Source organism: Ylistrum balloti, unplaced genomic scaffold, assembly GCF_031769215.1.
Source record: "Ylistrum balloti isolate Yb309-2 unplaced genomic scaffold, AGI_CSIRO_Ybal_v1 Utg372160, whole genome shotgun sequence".
Lineage (NCBI taxonomy): Eukaryota > Metazoa > Mollusca > Bivalvia > Pectinida > Pectinidae > Ylistrum > Ylistrum balloti.
In genome coordinates, this window is record NW_026783027.1 from 3,703 (window position 1) to 21,811 (window position 18,109).

The 18,109-nt window shown below is 32.0% G+C and overlaps 1 long non-coding RNA gene across 1 annotated transcript; it reads right to left on the reverse strand.

Moving 5' to 3' along the window:
• Positions 1 to 16,533: 16,533 nt before the first annotated feature.
• Positions 16,534 to 17,327, reverse strand: LOC132564312 (uncharacterized). The gene is made up of 3 exons (XR_009554877.1): positions 17,267 to 17,327; positions 16,964 to 16,990; positions 16,534 to 16,617 (listed from the first exon to the last, which is right to left on the reverse strand). It is a non-coding gene; the product is annotated as an uncharacterized LOC132564312 (long non-coding RNA).
• Positions 17,328 to 18,109: the final 782 nt, after the last annotated feature.

The window sequence follows — 18,109 nt, forward strand, 5'->3', positions numbered from 1 at the left end:
GAAGTTTTTTTGTAAAGCAAATTTTAAAATGCGTTTTCATGCAAAATGGCTGCTTTAATGTTTTACTTGCGAAATTTAGATTTTTTAGCTACAAACACGGGAAATTCGTTTTTTTTTTTTTTTTTTTTTTTGGTTTTTGTTTTTGTGTTTTTGTTTTTGTTTGTTGGTGTTTCTTTCTTTGATTAGAAAAAGAATGCAGTTCAGTTTACAGGTATGCTGTAGAATACGGTTTGAATGACAAATAATGACTCCTATCACTACCGCCTGTCGTGAGGCTCGGATTGATCGCACTTATCGCGAATATTCTAGACCTACGATGGCTCTCGAGTATTTTGTTGAGCAAACATACGTAAACTCTGACAGGATATTAGGGAATTGATATACGGTTGACTCATGACAATTTTTATTCCCTTCTTAATCCGGAAAGGTGCAATGTATCAAATACAGGATCGGCGTATCTTCTGTTGTTAATATACATAACCGTCATGGATTTACAAATATTTGCTCATAACTCTCTGGAATGCCTTAATGATATTGTATTGGTAAAGTATAAATTGTATACCCTATGCCAAATCCCGTTGCAAGTGAAAAAGTTATATGTTTAAATCAAATCAAAACAAAGTGCGTAAAGCTTACTAAAACGTAGTTGGTAGTGTACACATACTCAATACATTTTGAGCAAAAGGTTTTGAGTATAGTTGTTGTATTTATTTCTTTTTCTTACTTTTTTTATTCATTTGACTACCCAGTTGTCAACGGATACATCTTTCAATGTACCTGTAGTATCCCTATTCTGATCAACCGAAAATCAGGATAACACCATGATTTCTGATGTTTATATATAATTATATTGGTTGATATTATCGACGTTTTAGAAGATTATACAAAAGTCAAAAGTGAACGTAATTTTCAATGATTTAGATTTAGATACAGTATGCCAAACAATGAATCAAATTATACCATACAGCTGTTTCGTCCATCTAGGGGCGATTAAGAAAAACCCAAAGTGATAGAAAGAAATATCAAAATATAAATGGGGAATTGTACAAACAAGGTGTCTCAAATTTAAGAAGAACGTTAAGCTCAAATGTGCATATGTATATTTTGAATCGTGTCACTATTCGAATGAATTAAAATGTGGCATGAGGTTTGGCACTCCTTTGACACCTTTTAACACAAATTAGCGCCAACCCATATAAAGCGTTCGTAATGCTGGAGTATATGTAGGTCTGAACTACGACCAAACTGGCTGATGTTATTCCAACACCAGTAACCAAACAAGGACATCAAACTAATAGTTTACCATTTTTCGTTCAACCCTTTCCCCAAAATGTGAAGAGAAAATGGAAAGAAGATTAAGAAAAAAGAAAAATATCTTTATTTTGTTTTATACTTTTATTTATTTAAAAATTCCGTTCTGAAAAGTAGAGATCACAGCAAAATGTTATTCAGGTAGTGACTGATAAAATATCCATAATTAATTGGAAAGAGATAAATCAATAAAATTCATAATCGCAGCCCATCATATTGTTGGGCATACTAACGTGATACAATGTATACGATTTTTTATCATCAAACATAACTTAATATTAGCAAGACATCATTACACATGCAATGAATTTCATTTTCATAACAATAGTTTACAATTGGGATCAAATTTTAAATTTGAAATATTTCAAATAAAAGATGCATTAATTAGAAAAAAAGTTAAATGTTATTTTGAAGAGAGAAAGAGAGTTGCATATTTTTTTTCCTCGTGAACGCTATTCAGATTGAGTCTTAGAGTTCTTGAAATGTCACGTGAGACGTTAGAATATCTCATGCGCGAATAAGAGAGTCCGCACACTCATGATTCTCCATCTTCATAACATCAAGTAGTAAATGGCATCCGTCATTGTATTCAATAGGTTTTGCCTCTTGCATCAGGACGATATATTTTGTGTATGATTCAGGGACTCAGAAATAGCTTGGTTAGGATTCCGCATATCAGAATAAGAGGAGATAATCCATATCTGGTGGCTCCGCTATCTGCAAAATGATTTATAAACTAAGCGTTAATGTCAGTTTGTCGCATCAAAATTAGGATTAACGACATGAATTTATATGTTGAAATTAGTGTAAGTTATAATAATAATTATTATATTACTATTATAATTATTATATTCTTAACGGCCCGTCAAAACATAAAAGGTCATTAGGGCCATCAAACGGTAAAACACACAACGATCAAACAGGAAATTACATTAAACAAACCAAAAGGTAAAAGACAAATGTTAAGCATATTAGATGGATATGTTAACACAAAAAATTAAAATGGTACGTCAAAGTCTGTTATAAAGACCAACATTTTTCAGTTATGTAGAATTTTACAAATCTCAACAGTTTCAAAAAGGGATTTTAGACATGTAAGGTTACGATAAAAACGTTCTCGAGTAGACAGAAGGTCAATGCTGTCTGATAAAAAATATTTAACGGTTAATCGCTCATCATATCCAATGCACGAAGGATTATATTTGCCTTTCATTATATATGAATGAGTAAGGTATGTATGACCCATCCGAAGACGGGCAAAGACAACTTCGTCTCGGTGGTTGTCTCTATAACCATTCACCGATAACAATGCAATGCAATTTGTTATTGGTATAGGTATTCCTTTCCTCCAGCTACCGAGCTTTTAAAATTTGTTTAATAAATGGTTTAAAATCGGTAAAATGAAGTTTAAAAACAACAGGTAGTAGCGGTAAAATTTTCATTGCGGCACGACCTGCTTTTTCATTGCCTGGTATTCCAATGTGCCCAGGAACCAAACAAAAAGCAATACAAAAGTTGAAGGCAAGTTCATGATATAGTATTAAGGTATTACAAATGAAAATATTTTCGATATTTCTATTGCTAAGACTTTGTAGAACAGAAAGAGAGTCTGAATGGATAACAGCTCTCATTGCTTTGCTTTTTTAAAATAAATTACGAGCATAGATTTATTGAGATTTGTTTATCCACGAAATCAGTTTTTTAAACAATGACAAAAATTGAGCCTCGCGAAAAAATATTAGTTGACGGTAACAAATTGTACATAATGATTGTTATTATGAACTCCTATCGATATCTATATATAATTCCTTGCTATGATAAATAATTAAAATAGATTTCCTGATATAAACCTATGTGCACTTACAATTGAATGATGTCGATGTTGTAACTATGATTGACAGAAGTGTGAATATCTACTTAATTAAATCTACCTCGTAATTGTAGATTAATAATTATTGAAGCAAGATATTATTCAATAATAATTTTACATAGTGCATGTATACGTTCTTATTTATCAACTACAACAGTTGACATACAGTTGATAAAACGGAAATATCCAATTATATCTTCTCATAGCCACAAGTCATCATCATCATCATCATCATCATCATCATCATCATCATCATCATCATCATCATCAAACGATTTTAAAATTGAAACAATTGAACAGTGATTGATCAGAATATACATACATGACTTACAAAGTTATTTGCAGCTTCTATTCTATTTGTCCAACTGATGTGTTCTCTTTTATCTCTCTCATTTATCCAAACTTACCAGTTTTTACAGTCGTTGACACACCTCCTGAAAATATAAATAGAAAGAATACTAGGTATTTTAATTATCCATCTGTCTGTCTACTAGAACAATAAATGTTAAATGATCTATATTGAGTATATGACTTTTGATATTCTACAATAGTCATGATAAGAGTGCACTACTTTTTGACTAAATATTTTTCTTCATTACGTAACCCATGCTCTTTATAACACATTTCCATCGCTTATCGAATTGATGTGCTCTATTTTATCTCTCTCGTTCATCCAAACTTACCAGGTTTTACAGTCTTTGTCACACCTCCTGAAAATATAAATAGAAAGAATACTAGGTATTTTAATTATCCATCTGTCTGCCTACTAGAACAATAAATGATAAATGATCTATATTGAGTATATGACTTTTGATATTCTACAATAGTCATGATAAGAGTGCACTACTTTTTGACTAAATATTTTTCTTCATTACGTAACCCATGCTCTTTATAACACATTTCCATCGCTTATCGAATTGATGTGCTCTATTTTATCTCTCTCGTTCATCCAAACTTACCATTTTTTAAAGTCGTTGTCACACCTCCTGAACCTATAAATAGAAAGAATACTAGGTATTTTAATTATCCATCTGTCTGCCTACTAGAACAATAAATGATAAATGATCTATATTGAGTATATGACTTTTAAGATTCTACAATAGTCATGATAAGAGTGCACTACTTTTTGCTAGATAGTATTCTTCATTACGTAATCCTTACTCCTTATAACACATTTCCATCGCTTATCGAATTGATGTGCTTTAACAGTGTTGATATGTGTACTGCTTTAACAGTGTTGATATGTGTGCACTGTTTTAACAGTGTTGATAAGTGTGCACTGTTTTAACAGTGTTGATATGTGTGCACTGTTTTAACAGTATTGACATGTGTGCAGTGTTGACATGTGTGCAATACTTTAACAGTGTTGATATGTGTGCACCGTTTAAACAGTGTTTATATGTGGACAGTTTTAACAGTGTTGATATGTGTGGACAGTTTTAACAGTGTTGATATGTGTGCACTGTTCTAACAGTGTTGATATGTGTGTACTGCTATAACAGTGTTGATATGTGTGCAATGTTTTAACAGTGGTAATATGTGTGTACTGCTTTAACATTGTTGATATATGTGCACTGATTTAACAGTGTTTATAAATGTGTACTGCTTAAACAGTGTTGATATGTATGCACAGCTTTAACAGTGATGATATGTGTGCAATACTTTAACATTGTTGATGTGTGTGCACTTCTTTAACAGTGTTTATGAATGTGTACTGCTTTAACAGTGTTGATAAATATGTACTTCTTTAACAGTGTTGATATGAGTGCACTGCTTTAACAGTGTTGATATGTGTGCACTGTTTTAATAGTGTTGATATATGTGCAATGCTTTACCGGTGTTTATAAATGTGTAATTCTTTGATAGTGTTGATATGTATGCACTACTTTAGCAGTGTTGATATGTGTGCACTGTTTTAACAGTGTTGATATGTGTGGACAGTTTTAACAGTGTTGATATGTGTGCACTGCTTTAACAGTGTTGATATGTGTGCTCTGTTTTAACAGTGTTGATATGTGTGCACTGCTTTAAAGTTTTTTATATGATTGTACTGTTTAAACAGTGTTGATATATGTGCACTATTTTAACAGTGCTGATATGTGTGCACTGTTTTAACAGTGTTGATATGTGTGGACAGTTTTAACAGTGTTGATATGTGTGCACTGCTTTAACAGTGTTGATATGTGTGCACTGATATGTGTGTTTTAACAGTGTTGATATATGTGTGCACTGCTTTAACAGTTTTAACAGTGTTGATATGTGTGTACTGCTTTAACATGTTTTAACAGTGTGTGTGTGCACTGTTAATATGTGTTTACTGTTTAAACAGTGATGATATGTTTACTGCTTTAACAGTGTTGATATGTGTGCACTGTTTTAACAGTGATGATATGTTTACTGCTTTAACAGTGTTGATATGTGTGCACTGCTTTAAAAGTGTTGATGTGTGTGCACTGCTTAAACAGTGATGATATATGTTTACTGCTTTAACAGTGTTGATATGTGTACAATGTTTTAACAATGCTGATATGTGTTTACTGCTTTAACAGTGCTGATATGAGTGCAATGTTTCAATTGCCCTTTAGCAATAAAGTGCATTTTACGAATCGGGATAACACTGTTGAGCTACGTGAAGCTGAATAGGATTGTGTGTTGATTTAATGTGACGCTATATAGGACACCTGTTGAATTTTTCTGGGAAGCAATTGATCCTATTTATTAAGACATTTTAACATAATCAGTTACCTGTAGTGGGTTTCGTTGTTTGTGTAGTGGACGTTGTTGTGGCAGTCGCATCACTTAATCCTTCTGAAATATAATGATAACTTCACACTGTTTTCTTGTCTCATTTTCAAAAAAGAGTGTTGTATATATGAATTATGCAAACCCGCTAACGTGTAGTTTGGTGGGCCCCATAGGTACTTTTTACGACTTTTGCAAAAATTAAAATTTTTTATGAAATAACTCCTACGAAATGAAAAAGACAAAATCAAACGGAGACAGCTGTTTTGTATATGTCGTATTGCTTTATTTCAATTAAGTCCACGTTTGGCATATTTTTGTAATTACAACACACTGGCAACAATGTGACGGATCTTAGCTTAAATGTATTTTTTTATGGTTTTATTGACTTCTAAAACCAAACATGAACTTCTAAATAAGGAAAATAATATTCAAGTTGACCTAGCCTGATAATGTGAAAGATAGTTTGCAAGACTATCCAAGGACATGAGTCTTTCAAAAGATGTTCATTATACATTTTTGGGATCGTACAATGTTGCACGATATGCGATTTGCGCACGATGTCTGCACAATGCCAACGATAGGAAAGCTGGACGAAATAATACATTGCACATCTTAAAGCACGTTGTGTGAAATTTAGAAATGACTTATTGATAAGTGTAGGATAGGGTTTATTTATTTTGTAAATATATCAGAGTAGAGCTAAGAATATTTTTAAGCAATCCATAAATATATAGGAGATAAATGTATCGACATAAGAAATCACAGATATTTTTAATTCCTGATCGCGAGAAAATGTATCATTTGAACCTTAAAACATGGTATATTATGAGTTTCTACCTTGACCTAATTAATTGTACACCATTTTGGTAGTATGCTCTGTTAAACTGCACATCATAAAATGCTTTACAAAATGGCTAATACATGATAGATGCATATATCGTTGTTGTTTTGGCTCATCGTTGTTAATCAATCTAACAGTCTGGGGTAAGTATGTAAACTACTGATGCTCTTTAATGGTGTCAATAGAGTTGTACGTATAACATATAGCTTGTACGCAAATATGGAGGCACTTGGCAAAGTTATCTCCCTTTCAATATATATTTACCTTAAGAATTTGATATCATGTTATCTGGAGGCAGTATCGCATTAACTAACAATAAACTCATATTCGTCGTCAGAATTGTATTTGTAGCTGCCAAACATAATTCAGGGACGTGAATCATAAAACACTAAGCAGACTGGTCGCATTCTCTTAAGAGTGAAAAATATATGTTTATATGGTTGCTAGGAATAACAATATAGGAAGTTACACAGAAAGCAATAAAGTAATAATTGACAAAATATTTTCGAGTTTCTAGTTCAAATACGTTCAGTCAAACATTACCTTTCCATAAAAATATTTTAAAGAGTTTCGGTTATTGTCTGAAAGACAGGAATCAGAAGCTTTCTTCAAAGGTTAGACGTAGTTTTCTTCATTTAAAAACATTTCCAAATATGGTGTTATTGTGTATTGTTTATATATCTTTAAGGACGATACCAATCATTTTGATTAACCTTTGTGGTCAAAGTTACTCTACATATATATATTCAAACACTAATGACATATTCCAAAACAGAATTTCAACGTCGGGCAGATATTAGACTATATGGTTATAGGACTTACCCAATACTTAATCCAATATATAAAGTTTTCTACAAACGTGACATATTATCAAATGCTTGAAACAGAGAACAGGGAACATATCAACTTCTCAAAAGTTTAAAAATAATGTAATTTTTACGATTGCCAGCTATTTTTTTCTTATAATTCTATACTATTAAACAATTTGAGAACAGTCCCTTGCTAAATCGTAGACTGAATCAATATTGTCCACCTAAGTTCCTTATCAATGTATTTAAAAGTCGACAAAATGTGGATCTGTTATATAGTGCCTATGTCTATTGAGAAATGGAAGAGTCATGTGATTTCTGCTAGTTTGCTATGTGCAGAGTCTTATTTTTGAACCGCTTGTGCCTTAATAAACTTCAATACAACAAGTCTAAATTGGACAAATGATGTTTGGTTTCAATATATCTAAACCTAGAGTTGTCTCGAAATAAAATCATGTGTTTGATAGATGAACTTCGTGTTTTTCATAAGATATGCACATCATGTTTGTCAGAAAGGATATAAGAAATAGTCCTCTATACGGTTTAAATTAAATATGAATTATAACAGAATGTGATATGTATTCATAGTGAAGGTAATAGTTAAATTGTTTACTTACCATTTTGAATAAGTACCAAGATCAAGACCAAAGCAAGGGAAATCAGATGCATGTTGGACTGAAAGAAAGGACGTAAGTAATCAGCGGTTTATCATAACATGGTTCGATATTTAAAAACAAACGTTCTGCTGATTTTTCTTTTGAAGGCCTTGCATCGACACTTTTTTAAAACAAAATTCTTTTTAAAAAAATGTGAGTTTATAACTTTGATAGTATAATTGTCTAAAATGATACAAATATCCTAAAGGCGCTTCATGAAATGTACGTTAGTTGCTATTTTGATTCCAATATTTCTAACGTTACAACCATATACATACAGAGACCGATCTAATCTCTAGTAAAATTGATATCTTCCTAGACAAGTATTACAATTGCGAACTTACCCCCTCCCGCTTTTTTCTGACATGCTTGTATTTAATTTGGGCTGATGTTATTTCATCAAAAAAATTACGAAAGAGGTAACTTAGATACAGAACATCGTACTGAAAGTTCTTGAAATTTATTGTGATTTTAGTGGTAAGATCTTTAAATTGCAAGACATTTATTGACCACGTCTTTCGATAAGCATATCGGCATTGAAAATCAAGGACACGACAATCTTTTTTACGTCAACTGTTGACTTCGATTTTTATCTACAACGAAACGAACATGGACATATTTACACAAGGCTGTGTTTAACTTATCGAGTTCTCTTATCTATCCTTTTGACCTGTCGCAGTTGAGCCGGTATTTAAGGGCGTGTTTCCAACATCACGATTTCTGACATACATGATGACAGCTAAATAAAAAGCGCATTCTTTCGAGAGATGCGCGTTATTAGAGGCTCTTTGTTTTTGCTATAGGTTTATATTTGGTTCCCAATTTCAGACTACAACATTTCTTGGATTGAATTAGATTCACATGGCGGGTGTCGTTGGTGGATCAAAATGTTTACCATTCCGGGAACAACAGGGCATATACCCTAAAACTATTCTATTGCTCAAGCATCATATTCTTGTTTAATCCAACTTTCTTAAACTCTTTATAATGATGAAACAGTAGTCGAAAAAATTTTATTTTACTTACCGAACTTCTCGCAATTCATTAAAAAGGAACTGCTCAGATATCAGATTTATCACCGAAGCACGAGAACAAAATTTGTAGTTAAATTTAGTTGAATATCGCGTGTCATTTTCATCTTGTGTCATAACGAATCTGACCTTAATGCATGAAAAATTATGGTTAAATTGTATGTAAATCGTAAATGAATGTCAGGTTAGTAATATACATTTTTTAAAAATTTCTGTAATATTTCTATTATTACTATTGATAGCAAAAATACAATAAAACTATTCATTGCATCTACAGTTCACTTGACTTTTTTCGTTGTCATTGCTGTTTCAAAATGTAAGATAATTTCCTAAAATTATCATGTGAATATCCATAATCAGGTAACAATATATTACAGAACATTAATTATGAAAATATTTCAAACTAAAACTATTGATCAATGGAAATAATAGATATTGATAGTCTGTAGTAGAGGAACGCAGTACAACGAATGGATCATGTCTGATACATACCATGTATACCATGTGTTCCTACCTTCCCGATGTGTGTTGGTAACAACAAACTAGGGCTTAAATACCAAATGGGGCTATTGATTTACCATCCTTAGAACACACTGTTGATTTGTTTAAACAGGTTTTCTTTTACCCAATATTGAAATTAAATTACTGTCAAGCTGGCCTGAACGTGTCTGATATCTACAGATAAATGAGTTTTTGATATATCGTGGTGACATAGTAAAATATAAAAGGGGCGGATCTGTCTGTTTTGTAATAACACGCCTATTTGTCAGTATGAATGCTTATTGTAACTTACGTAGCACCGCGTTAGGTCATAAGATATTTGATAGTCGAAATCGGAGGCTCATTTTTCCTGAAACGGATGATACAATGTGCCTTTGTTGACAAATTGTTTTGGGTAAAATCAATAAAAGTAGAATGTAACAAAATAAACATTAAATCATTAATTAACTTTTTACGCAAAATATATATATGTATTCTGTTGGTTTTGCATAATATATCTGAGAAAATTATAAAGTGTTCATATGTGTTCAAAACTGTATCATAGCTAACATTTCTGATTGAACACCTGGTATCTAAATGCTAAGATATGAATCTGTACGTGTACCGTTATTGGTAGAAAAGTAATTTAAAATTTATTTTTTGTGCTCATTTTGTGAATTGGTGTCTGTGATTGACAGAATATATGGGCAGGATATTTTGCAATAGATACATGCGAATATCACCTTCCACTGCAAATTTTGAATGTTAAAACTTTGGAACTTTTATCGGATTGTTGCTGTCGACATTTAAGAACTACTTTGTTAAACAATATGTAAATCAGCGTATGTCGATATAAAGTACTCGTACTGGTGCCGTACACATAAATCTGAAATACAATACTATAGGAAACTGTGAATAATCTTGCTTGTCTTGTTCTCAAAATTGACGAGACAGAAACATACTCTTTCTATCGAAAGTTATAAAATGTGTATATCTAGAAGAGACTTTATACTACTCACTAATATTATCCTCTTCCTAGTATACAACTAACAGTTCACGATTATTCATTTAACCCGCTGTCCACATTTTACGGGAAAATCAAAATGAAGATTTAAGAGAAAGAAATTTTATGTAATTTTATTTATAAATCATAAATAATTTTAATATCACAGCAAAGTATTCGTCAGGTAACAAATGATAAGATATTGATGTTTTTTTTTAAATTGACAAATTGTCCATAGATAAGCTCGAAATCGCAGCTCACCACATTGTTGGACATACCAATGTGGATCAATACATGCGATTTTTTATCATTAAACATTTATGTTTCCTTTTGTTTGCAACAGGACAAAGTTAATTTCTTATCTTTCTGGGAATAAATTCCTTCAATATGTTTTATATCTTTTTAAATATCCATTAGCACCAGCATGATCAGGAAAATTGATTTTTTGCTGTGCAATGTTAAGTATGATGTCAGGTAAAACGTTGAAATAACTCATGCACACTCAAGATTTTTTTCGTCTTCATAGCATTGTGTCGTAAAAGAAGATATCATCCGTCATAATTTTCGTTGGCATTGCCTCTTGTATTAGGACGATATATTCCATGGACATCAATAACTAAGACACAACTTGATAAGGATTCCACATATCAGTATCAGGGGAGATAATCCATGATCCATTAACTGTAAATGGAAAACTTTAAAGTAAAAGATTACAGTTTAGCTGTAATGCTGGATAGTGGAAATCAGTATTATACAATTTGTACACACAACATAAATGACATAAGAATATTGCACTGATATCGAACGAATTAATTTTCTGAAACTGATTTGTAATTTTGATGTTTAAGTGTACACTATTCCTAAATTTTTCACTATTGCATGTACCTTGTCAGAGTATTGTTGTACACAATATTAGATCTATAAGGTGACGGAAACAGGGTCAATATATATGAAATACAGTTCACATTCTCAAAGCTATCACGTACCTATCACATACGGTAAACCTAGAAATTCAAGGGTATGATCACCATACATGTAGTACACACACTCTTTGTTCTCTTACCTATACAGTCACACATACTGACATTTAAGGAATATAGATAAAATAGCGAGGTAAAAATTGTACATACACAGAAGCTTATCTGATTACATTTCACATCTGAAAAATAATGATTAGCCATAATTGCTGTTTATTGCCATTTTATTAACAACACGGATGTCACGAGAAAAATAAAACACTAAAACTAAAACAGAGAGTTAGTTTGTGGTTGTCTTTATCTCAGACTGTTAGCTTGTCTGCATTCTTTTGACTGTCTGTCCCTCTGTCTCTGAATGTTTGTGTATCTGTCGCTTTATCGTTGACTGTCTGTTTTTGTTTCTGTCTCAGACAATCTTTCCTTATCTGTTTCTATATCTGACAGTCCGTCTAAAATTAATCTGTTTTTCTTTGTGTCTGCCTCCCTATCATTGTCTGACTCTGACAGTTTGTGTCTGTCTGTATGTCTCTCTTTCTGTTTTATCATACACCCTCCAACTTCATATTGCACAAAGAAATTTCCTCACGAAATCCTTCTTCATCAATCACCAATTTTCATTTTTCAGAAAATTACCTGCATGCTGCATTTTAATTCATTCGAATATATGTCCGGTTCAGAATACACACTTACTTGACGCTGTTCTAAAATCGTAGGATATAAGAACATTACGGAAATTATTTAATGATAGTGCTGCTGCACCGTCCAATCCAGATTTTAACTTTTCGTTTGATCTCTTTGGATTTTCCTAAGTATGTGTCTCACTTTATTGCGTTTAAGGCCATATCCTTCCCTTTTATTCTGCTATGGTTTAGATGAAATGTTTACTTCCGGGTAAGTACTTTTCCGCAGCCTGAAATATGTTTTAGAATAACATTTTAGGGTTTCTAGTGTAATACAAAAGTGCAAATACCGACTCAACAGAAAATATCGACATGTTAACAGAATTTGGATTCAAACTCAAATTCTATTGAATTACGGCGCAATGCGAACAAAGGGAAGATTTACACGAAGAATCCTGAAAAAAGGTTTGTAAAATTGATCAATTGGAACATTAACGCTATAAATGAGATCTCAGAATTGCTATGAGCTAGATGCACACATTCTACATCTCAAAATTGAATTCTATTTGGAAAATATCGTTCCAAAATTAAGGTACATGCGTTTGGAATTTGTTCCTACAATCGAAGAATAACAATTATCTTGATAAATAACTACCTATCGGTTGTGTTTATTATTAAATACATTTTTCGCAATACAGGTTGAATGGGCAAACTTCTCCTGTAGCAATAGCGTTACACATGATAATACCTCTCCAAGATTTAAGCATGTTGTATCCTTTGAAAAAATGTTGAATTATGCTTGTCCTCAATGTGCGATGTACCACGATCAAACGTTCTGGATCTCCCTATTGATCCTTCTATACATAGCTCTCTCCAATATCAAGTCTGTCCTTCCAGATTTGCTATATCTGTATGTGTTTTTATAAACTACATGTGTGTTGCCCGTTGTAAATTGTGACTCACGTCCTTATTATATCAAACATTTGACAAGTACATTTGTATGAATTTATATCCAACATATTTCGTCCTTTCTTTGTACCAAATGTATTCCTGCAATCCTATGATGTAACCTGAGGAAAACAAAATTAGATCTGGTGTTGTGTAGCTCTTCTAGTAAACTAAGGTAACAAAACACTCTACATTCCTTTAAGATGTAATGTCTGTACATTACACTGATGGCTCAGTATAAGTTTTAGCAACATGCATGTAGCTGTCCTCGGTTAAATTTAGTGCTATTTCTATTTTAGGAGATTTTTTCGACTACATTACTCCACCCCCTTCACCTTTTGCCAGTGATATAACACCAAGAAATATTACTTTCTCACAGACGTTCATAGTCTTGTTAGGACATGCACATGGAAATATATTATTTAATTTTGTGGTAAATGTACCTTCAAATCTGATTTTGACAATTATTTTGATTAATTTGGATCTGCCTTAGTCGCCCTCCAGGATTCAACGATTTAGGCATTATTCATTTATACAATCTGTGTCATACACTAGTGTTACATCATTAAGTTACATCCAACAAAACAAAATGCTAAGAACAACATTACAGAAATATATAATATTTTATTAAATAAATATATATTTGAACACCACAGTCACGCCATATAATTACCTTGTTAAAAACAATAACACATCAAAAATGTAAGATGTACATAAAAAATTAAAGGTCGCAGCTCACCACATTACTACTTAAAGAAACGTGCTTCAAAGCATGCATTGACTTGAAGTGAATCAATAAGAACCAGAACTAGCTATGGCATTGCAAAAATGGCAAAGTATTTAACACCAATTCACGCGATAGTTGTAGAAACGTCAGGAAAATAAATGTCACCCGTCATTGCAATTAAAACGTTATTAATTTTTTGTCTGGATGACAAACTTGTGTTCCTTTTTATTCGATCAGTATTGAAGGAAGAACTTTGTAAAGACTCCACACATCAACATCAGAGCGGAAAATCCATGTTTGATACTGCCGTTGTCGTCTGTGGATAAATGTTGAAAATTGATGATTAAAAAAAAAAAACATTGCGGAGCGATGCAACGTTTTTCCTTCGTACGTAGACTTTGAAAATTATTAAAATACATAATTAATAAGTATACCAAATTATCAAACCTTAGATCGGTATCTGGGCATTTTCACTGGTTCACTGTGTATGAACCACATACTTCATGAAAGATGAAAGATAGTGTTCATAATGGGGGATTCAAGTGGAAAATGCAAATACATTCCCTAAGGTCATCAATCTATGAATACACATTTGCATTTGGCTGAGCAAATCTTTATTGAGGTTATGAACTAATTCAACAGCAAAAGCTTTTACATTTCATCTTTCATAATCAACGTTACTTCATTGATAATCTATAAATGAAAAATGTATAATGCAATCAATTCAGGAAAAAAATCATACAGAAGAGAAACAGAAAAAATATTTCATTAGAAATAGAATCCAAAACAAAATAATTCAATTGTTTTCGAGTAGATGTCTATCGACGAATGAAACGAAGGATTTATTTTCTTTATTGTTTAGTGATGGAAAACACTGGTTGAATAAAGTTATGTATTTGAAAAAGCGGGGAATTCTGTAACGTCTATGAAATGGAGTTTGTTTTGGTCCAGGTGCTTATTTATATGGTAAATGCAATTTTGTACTTTAACCGAATATGATGAACAACAGATAATGCAGTATTAAAACTTTTAATAATACCTATCTGTCCTGGAACTGATGCTGTTTGCCCTATGGATATTAAAAAAATAAATCTTCAAGTCCAAAACCAAGATTGTAAGATTTCTTTCTATTTTGATATAGTTTCAGTTCATTAAGATAATTCACAGTTTTCCGGAGTTTCATTCATGTCATTCAAAACTATATATTAAACATAACGTTTCCAAAATGTTATCAAGATCATGTAACAGGGCTAATGTTAATATAAAAGACTTTCTTCTGATTGTAAAATACGCAAGTGGCTCATGGGCTTAAACAGTCGTTAGAGGTAACAAATATTAAATAAGTCTGACTTTATACCAATAAAAAAGGTACCAAAAAGAGCACCTTATTCGTCATTTCAGTTTCTCAACATATAAACAAATATTCAGCTTAAATGAGCCAGTGGAATTGGATAAGACGCTTAAAATGCTTCGCACCGTCTCCGAAAATGACATTTGGTCAAGATCATTTCGATTAAGGTTAAGATGGAGAAGTTGAAAATAGGTGCTCGGGAAAAACCTTGTTTCTGCAATCATCTAAATAAATGACCCTCGTGTCTGTCGTGTTGACATTTTGTGGAGACTGAAACATTAACATCTCCAACAATGATCACCTCAATGACAGCAGTAGAACTTGAAAAAGAATTCCACAATATGTTCTTATGGGAGGGCATACAATATTAATACCTAGTAAAGAAATGCACCGATAGGTTTGAACTGAATTCCTTTGCTGAAAGTTTGAGAAGTTTTAAATGGTAATTGTTTGGTGGACATCAGATCAGATGACCTTATTTAGCCACCATTGGACTATAACAGGAATGCATTATGACACATGCACGTATTTTCAGGAAAACGAAAATGACCTCTTACATTTCTATTCAGATATCAGCAAGGTCATTTTCTAAATGTTTTGAAATATTTATGTGCCTTCAAATATCGATGAAGAGATGCTTTATGTTTAATCATCTATACTTATCGAATTACATACGTAAGCATATACTGCATCTACTGCAAATTCATACAGATTGATTTGTTTATACAACACAAATGTACTTGTATTAATATATATGGATTTATGATTGAGACAGCCTTTCCCTCTGGCATATCTCACATAAAAATGTGTCCTACATCGAAATGAATCGGACCTACATGAAGGAAGTCAGAACGCTAACATAGTACAAACTTAGACACTAAAATTGTGTTTTAAAGTTGCTTAATCATTTTTTTAATCACTGTTATCATAATTTTGTTAAAAATATATAAAACTGTTACGTCCTTAAACAACATATATGCATTTGTGGGTACAAATAGTATACAATGGAAATTGCGCCCGTTTTCTATTTTCAAAATCATAAGAAAAAAATCATAGGGGTATGACCATATAAAAACGTTGCAATCTAAAACTAAAACAAAACACAATTACTCTGTTAGTTGAGCATAAATTTTAAGAAAGGTAAAAAATATTTCTCACCAGGTTTTGCTACACATTTAGTTTTGCATTTCCCTTTTCCTGTTGCTGATCCACACGTATCATTGACAGCTCGGCAGACGTCCACATATGCTGTTCACAAAAGCGGAAAAGGCGATAATGTGAAGAACAATTTAATTGGTATCGATATACTGTTTCTAGGATAATCATTCTATTTATCTAAATAAATAAACAAAACATATCTGACAATACCGTATTTTTAATTTCTTTGCACCCTTTATTGTGAGCATAAGCCTTATATTTATCAACACTTTTGCTAATATGTTTAATAAATGATATGCTAATATTCAATTAAGTAAACAATCAGGAATCAAGATTTGTAAACGATTTGAAATATTTTTCCTCTATGTTGTTTCAAGGTTTAACAATATTCATATCTCTGTAATTCCATCCATTGTTTTCATCCCATAATACATACCACCAGCTATTGCAACGTTCGAGGAATCTATTTCAAAGATAAGGAGAATAGTTTTCGTTATCATCTTAATGGGATATTCATTAAGTAACATTCAATACCTATATTTAAAACTTATGAACACGCCATTGGAGTATTGTACTAAGCCTGATACGACTATGATATGTTTCGTTAACGTCACATAATTAACGTTATGCAAGGTCGTATACATTGTTATACATTTGTTTCTGTTTTGAGGTTTCTGAAAATTTCAGATCTATTGCACTGATAAATGTTATAAAAATAGATAAGTACATATTAACTTACTTTCGCATGTCCATTTACAAGTACTAGTTGCAGCACAGGTAGGTTTGCAAACAGCCGTAACTAAAATACAGGCAGAATGAGGAGATTATTTGAATTGTTGTAATGGAATGTCTTCCTAACAACAAATGTAATTTACATCGTCGTTAAGCTTCAGGATAGAGAAATTAAATATCTGTAGTTTTTTTTCTTTAATCCATAATTGAACATCAAATTTCAAAAACATGATAGCCATCAAATACGGACAAATTACTTGTTTTAAAAGATATTTTCTGAAGAAAAATGAAATTCTTGTTGATAAAAACTACATCTCATCTCATAAGTAAACTGACTAGGAAAACTTCAAACGCATCTTTTACCTAAATAATACCAAATATCTACTTGGTGTCAGGTTTTATTTTTGTTTTATTTCCAAACGAAATTGTTTATTATTATCATCCCTTTTTCTTTGAAAAAAAAGAATTTAAATATCAAGATTTATGTATTTGCGTTTTTTTCTTATTTTAGAGTTGAAATGGAAGATGCTTTCATAACGATGAACATTTCATTCTTCATCTATACAGTTTAGCTCTGGATGTTCAGATATCTTAATCGAAAAATTTTAAAAGTGAAAACAAGAGCGTTGTTCAATTGATTGACAGATTTGCTAACTCTACGACGATGTTACGCCTTAATTGTCACCGGATACACGGTATTCGAGTTGCATTTGGAATGTTATCATTGCATCAGTCCGATCTATCATCTTACTTAGTTTTGCCGACCAACAAATGATAATAACATACACAAAACAATCAACAAAGACCATTTCTTACCAGCGGGAGCTATACATGCACTTTTGCATGCACC